Source organism: Sciurus carolinensis, chromosome 12 (assembly GCF_902686445.1).
Source record: "Sciurus carolinensis chromosome 12, mSciCar1.2, whole genome shotgun sequence".
Lineage (NCBI taxonomy): Eukaryota > Metazoa > Chordata > Mammalia > Rodentia > Sciuridae > Sciurus > Sciurus carolinensis.
Genome location: NC_062224.1, coordinates 69,232,437 through 69,239,318, shown reverse-complemented (window position 1 = coordinate 69,239,318; position 6,882 = coordinate 69,232,437).

Here is a 6,882-nt window from a genome sequence, read left to right as displayed (position 1 = left end):
GTGAAGTAATAATATGAGAGCAGAAAACACAACATGAGAGAAAAATTGAAATTTAACACCAAGGAGTTTTCTTGCAGGGTAAAACAAAAAGACAATGAAATAGAAATAGAAGATACAAGATGAAAACAAACAAATGAGGGTCAAGTACAGATTTGACATCTGACTGTAGAAGTTCTAGTAGAAAGGATCTGAGAAAACAAAATGCAAATAAATTGGAAAAAAAAATAAAGCAAGCAAATTTCCCCAAATCAAACAATAGTCCATAATGGCTTAAAACATAACAGAAACAACTTTCAACCTAAAATTCTATCAATTATGTTTGAGATAAAAATTTTTAAATATAAAAATTTTACTGCAAGACTGTTATGGGGTATGGAGAAAGGATAGGAGGTATAAAGAAAATTAAGCGAATGGAGAAAAGGTAAGTAATGGCAGGAAATATAGAAAAAGATACAGAAGGAAACATCGTAGAACATGTCTTGGTTTAATAAGAAATAATTTCTAAGTCAGGCACTGTGGTGCTCACCTGTAATCCTAGCACCTCAGGAGGCTGAGGCAGGAGGATTGCAAGTTCAAAGCCAGCCTCCAACTTAGCAAGACACTAAGCAACTCAGTTAGACCCTGCCTCTAAATAAAATACAAAATGGGGCTGGGAATGTGGCTCAGTGGTCCAGTATCCCTGAGTTCAATCCCTGGTACCAAAAAACAACAAAAACAAAAAAAAGAAGCAATTTTTATATATTGAAAAAATGTCAATTCTATTTGTTTACTCAAGAGCTATGACTATATTCCACAAAAACACGGAGATAATGGTTTAAGAGAGCCAAATCCTAATTTACCATAGCTGAAGGTCAATGGCTAACACTGAAAATTGATAAATCAAGAGAGAGCATTTTACCTACTAGAAGACAAAAGAGTTGAACATTGCTGCTTCCAAATAGGAAGACTGAATAAGTAGAATGGGGATAAGTAGGTCAGGGGTCTTTTGTCATCATTCTTTGAACATACTTTATGCACATCTTTTGTCATCATTCTTTGAACATACTTTATGCACATATTTTACTTTAATATAAATAAAAAGAAAATAACTAGTGCATCAAATGTTTACATTTCTTAGAATTAAATTTTATTTCTACTTGAACACTTAATCATGAAACAACCACATTCCTCTTAATAATTGATGCCCTTTAAAATCATTTATACAAAATACTTACAAATAACTAAATACTTAAATATGTGATTTACTATGTGATTTTTTAAATCTACATCATATTTTCCTTTCTGAACATTTTAATAATGTTTCCTACAAGCTAGTGCAGATATTAAGACATATTAAAATGCAGATATGATAGTCAACAGAAATGAATCTATTATTTTATAATGCCAACTCCCTCTGTAAGCTTTGGGAACATTACATACACATTTACAGGTTTACATACAGCATTTAGTGTCTATTTGAACCAAAATTATTAGAGATCTATTTTCTGAACTAGTGTCCTTTTCTCTAATTAAATCAAATTATGAAAGCAATGCAAATTTCCTCACAAGCTATTTTATACTTAGATGCCCTTGAACTTTACTGAGCTTGAACTAAAAACCACGTGTAGGTAAAATACTTTGGTATTTAATAAACTAAAGAATGTTTATTTGCTATTACCTTTCAAAGTGCAACTTAGTGAAGAACACATAAATATAACTACTAATTTATTTGGACTTTATAAAAAAAACTGTCAAATATAAGGGCACTAATACCTGATACATATAAGAATTTAGTCTCAATATTAAATATATTTCTTTAATATTTTTAATAATATAGAAATTATGTAAAATTTGGGAGTACATAAAAATGGAACAACTTAAATGATTATTGTCTTTTAATACTATAGTTGGCATAGTCACACACTGCAGGAGAAAAAAACCCTCATTCAAGTGTGTATATATTTCTTGACTTATCAAATATATGTATATATTTATACTTTTTTCTTCAAATAAGCATTTATCAGAAATTAAGTAAAACAAGTCTGTCTCACCATGCCCAATATATAATAACTGCTAGTTAGCAGAAATCATTTTAAATTGTAATTTTAAGACTAAATAACTAATATGTTATATTCTTAGTTAAATGAGTTGTATGCAAATAACTACTTAGAAACACTTGAGAAATGTTCACTTAAGTAGGCTAATCACTCTTATAATGTTACATAGAATAATATTTTCTTAATAAAGTCATTTTTATAAAAACATAAAAGTAATTCAATATAAGGATAAATAAATCAAATAAAAGTAACAAGCAAACATAGTATTGTTTGAATGTACACAGGCTAAAATATTTTAACCAGGATATTAACAGATCTTATAGTCACTAGTCACTTGAAGATTAATATGAATTACTAGAGGAAAAGTCTCTGAATTAAGCTTGATAGGTTATAAGTGTTTTTTTTTTTTTAAATCTTTCAGAGGTAAATCGCAATGTCCCTTTAATAATAAGAGGCAGAATGTTCTTGACTTTATTCAATTTTAATAAGCAAAATTTGAACAGGTATTCACTTAAGGAAGATAAATATGGGTAAGAATTATTTCATATTGAAAAGTTACATTAATCTGCTTTATCATGAACATAATATGCTAGACAAACAATTATGAGTTGCAGGTTTCTTTTATGTAAACATTACTTAGCAATGTAGTTTAGGATATTAATGCATAAGAATTTATATGTCTCTTATGTTGGTATATGATTAACTAAGACAGATTATGATATAGGCATTAACCACCATTAGTGATATTTCTAAGACCCCATTAGTTTCCAAGAGTTTGGATATTAATGGCAAAGTATTTTAATTAGCTTTGTCTGGTCTTTAACTACATAGTTAAGGTCTACCCAAAATTTCAAAGCTGTTAATGTGATTTAGTGTATATTAATCTCACAGTATTCCATTAAGTTTTTCTCCATCATGGGTGCTACTTAATTAGCCTAGAGGAGAAAGAACTTCCTCCTCCAAGAAATCTTATATTGGGAGCCTTTATAAACACTGTCATCCTTCTCCAATAAGCACATGGAAGGACCAGCTGAAGATGTGGAGGGAAATTACCAACAACTACTACTGATGTCTGTGTGTTCTTGGTAGATCTGGAGGAGTTAAAAAAGAATCAACACAAAAGGATTGATACTGAGACAGTACAACCAGGAGGTCTTTAGAAACTTTCAAAGAGCAGATAAAGCTCAGTCCAACTGCTCTGGAATTTCACCTTACATTTGACTCATTAAAGGCATTTTCCCTTAGAGAGAAAGTCCAGTATCAGGAGTTGAAAAATACAACATTGAGGAGCTGTAGAAGTCAAGCTGTAGGCTGGGCTGTCCATAGGTCAAGCAACTCACTCGCTCTGAGACTCATTACATGTAGGGTCTCTGTGCCAAGCAAGAGGCAGTGCTAGTTAGAGCTATAATCTTTCATCTCTCCCATCAGTTATTAGTGTTATACAACTTGGAAATAGGGACAGTTAAATTTGGTTGCCTTCCAAATTGAACCTGAAAACAGATCTTGAGCCAACATCCACAGGCTCTCCACCAGTGGTCATGTTATAGTCTTAGTTAAATGAATTGTATGCAAATCACAGCCAATATGTCTAGTGTTCTTCAAATGAGAGAGAAGGTAAGAGGATAGAATCATGTAGGCCCAGGGAAGCAATGAAGACCCACATGTTGAAAAGCCGTATGAAAAGCACAAATGTGAGCATCATTCTTACAGGAGACTATATAAAATGTAATTATAAAGAGCATATGCAATTTCTACCAACTCCTAAAATCATGGTTTCTCTAAGACCACATCAAAGACTAATAGATAAGAGAAGCTCAAAGAAAAAGGTTATTCATGAAAAGTAGGTCAGATGTGGTAGGGGAAAAAAAAAAGAGTAAATAAACCAATGTCAGGGGTGGGCTCTGAGGGCCCCAGAGCCGCACCATGACCTGATCTCTAAGATGGTGCCTGGCAGCTTGCCAGACTTAGCTGCACTCATATACAAGTTTTAGGAAGTAACTCTGGTTGGCTGTTGTACATGAGGCAATCCTGGTATCTGCCTGGAGACTGTTCCTTGATAGTCTGACTTTCCTGGTAGTCTACTCTCTGATAGGCTGATGTTCTCAATATAAGTCTGAGACTTGTGGAATAAACCCCCTATTGGGTTCCTGTGTTGAAGAAAAGCATACGCCTTGTGATTGCCCACCGCCTGCGGGCGGTGGGCGATCATAAGTGGTGCCAAAACCCGGGACCTTGAGTTATAAAGAAGAAACTGATCAGGTAAATACATGGAAAGTAAAGTACAGTCTGGCCAGGTTAAAGTTCGCTGGATAAGCGACGAGTTAAAGTTCGCTGGGTAAGCAATGAGTTAAAGTTCGCAGGGTAAGCCACGAGTTAAAGTTTGCTGGATAAGTGACGAGTTAAAGTTCGCTGGATAAGCGACGGAGTTAAAGTTCACGGGAAGCGACGAGTTAAAGTTCGCTGGGTAAACAATGAGTTAAAGTTCGTAGGGTAAGCGACGAGTTAAAGTTTGCTGGATAAGTGATGAGTTAAAGTTTGCTGGATAAGCGACGGAGTTAAAGTTCACGGGAAGCGATGAGTTAAAGTTCGCGGGAAGCGACGGAGTTAAAGTTCGCGGGTTAAGTGACAAGATTGTTTGTAAGTGCTTTCGCTTTTGTTTTGCTAGTTAAAGTGCTTTGCATTCTGTTAGTTTAATAGAGAAAAATGGGCACTGAAATGTCACGAATGCGCATGGAAGGTCCCTTTAAGGATTTGCTCTGGGCCAATGGAATTCCTCTTGAAACTAAAACAGCCCGAACCAAATGCAGAGAGGCCATAAAACAAGGGGAAGAGGTTTTGGAGGAAATAAAAGAGAAAAGGTCTAAAGCATCAGAAAGGGCATCAATAAGATCAGAGACAGACAAGGAAAATGAAACTGGGTGTGAGGATAGTTCAGATGAAGAGGAGGATTTACTATGTAAAACAAAAAATCTTGCTATTACAGGATCTACTAAAGAAAAGATGGGGCAAACACACACCACACATGGTGACCCTGCGCTCTCAGCTCTAAGACTCATGCTGAAGAGTAGCAGCCTTGAGTGGTCTGATACACAGGCAGAAAAAGCCTGGGACACCTTTAAGAGGGAAATCAGTTTAGGTGAGAGTCCCCCATTAGGAGTCTGCCCTATCTGCCCTTAAGGCCTGCTTCTCTCCAGGACCTCCCAAAGGGGGCTCCAAGTTTCTCCCCAAAGAGCCACTGCCTAAAGAACCACCGGCTCCTCCATTGCATCTCCTTCCAGAAACTTGCCACATAGTAAACAACATTGGGAGACCTTTAATGAGGAGCCCAATCCATCTCAATCTGCTCCTCCCAAGGTTGAGGAACCACGAGGGCAGCCAGCCTCTACACATAGGGAGGGCCCACTACCGCCCCGGGGAGGATCATTGCTGCCATCTTGTATTCTGGGGCCACATCAGACTCCAATGAAAGCCCTCACCCTCCTCCTTCCGGGTGGTGGGAAATCTTCCCGGTGGCCATTTTGTGATACTGGGCAAGAACTCACAGACTCTAACCTCCTCCCTCCCTGTAGGGCCTTCCCGGTAAATGTTAAAATGTTAGTTTGGGAAGGAATGACTACCAATAACAAATTGGCCTGTGCAGGGATGAAAGATGGTTCCATGGGAAGGTGGATTTTGGCTACCAAAGATATTGGCACACAGCTTCCGCAAGCGAGCGGGCAGATGGAAAGGGATTCCTTATCTTCAAGTCTCTTCTTTCTTGTGCTTCTATGCTCTTCCTGCAAACTTGAACGCCTCCTTCTTCTCCCCCTCTTAATTCCTTCTCCTCCTCCAACTTCGCCCCACCCAGCCCACCTAGTCCTCTTGCCATGAGGTCCCACATATGCCGGTGGGGAGGGAGTAACCAGCCCAACCATCAGTGGCATGTCCTAGTAAGGAGTATGATATAGTAGCCCCAGGCCCCACAAATATTGGGAGATAATTGTTTCATAATTTTCTGCGTCCAAACCTGAATTGATTACTAATCAGGATTAAGGGTTAAAATGCCCTAGGCATCAAGTTTCTGCTGGAACATTTTAGCCCCTTTCAGATCCAGATCTCGGTCAAAGCTTACATTGAAATGTAAATGGAGGAAGCTAGAAGACTCAGTAGGAGACTGGTCTGAAACCCAAGGGGAAAAAAAAAAAAAAAAAGAGCAAAAAGAGTCTTACCTGAACTCCAGCAAAAGTAAATTTTATGGTGCTTTACTAAAGTACTTAATGGCCGCTTCATTTTTCCAGGACTCTTGTTTTTTTTTTTGAATTCTACATATTTTTTGAGCTCATGATTTTTTGATCAGTTCTATTTTTTTTTTATTATTCAACTAGAGTTTTGAACATCTGTTACATTGCAATGGAGATTCACCTATAAAGTTTCAAGGCCTTTGATTTTGTGTTATGTGTATGTCTTGCTGCTAATGTCATGTTTTGTCTGTATCAAAATTGAATGCTCCTAAAATTAAAATTTAAAAATGGATCCAAATATTTTTAATTCATGTGATTTAAAGAGGTTCAATTTAAATTGGGTAAACTAATAGAAGTAAAATGTCTTAAAAATAACTCTCGAGTCTCTAGGTGGTCAAACTAATAAAATGTTGATGTAGAGTACTATAAATAACAAAATATTTAATCTTATTAAAATAGAGTAATTTTTTTTTAATTTAGAAATTTCATAAGAGTTGTTTCAGAATGTGAACAAAAAGGGGTCAACAGGAAAGAGAAAATAAAGGTTCTGGGTATGGAAATGTATTTAGTAAAAGGGAAAAGGAAATGTTTCTGGGTAAGAAAGTGCTTGTGTGATGAAATAAATG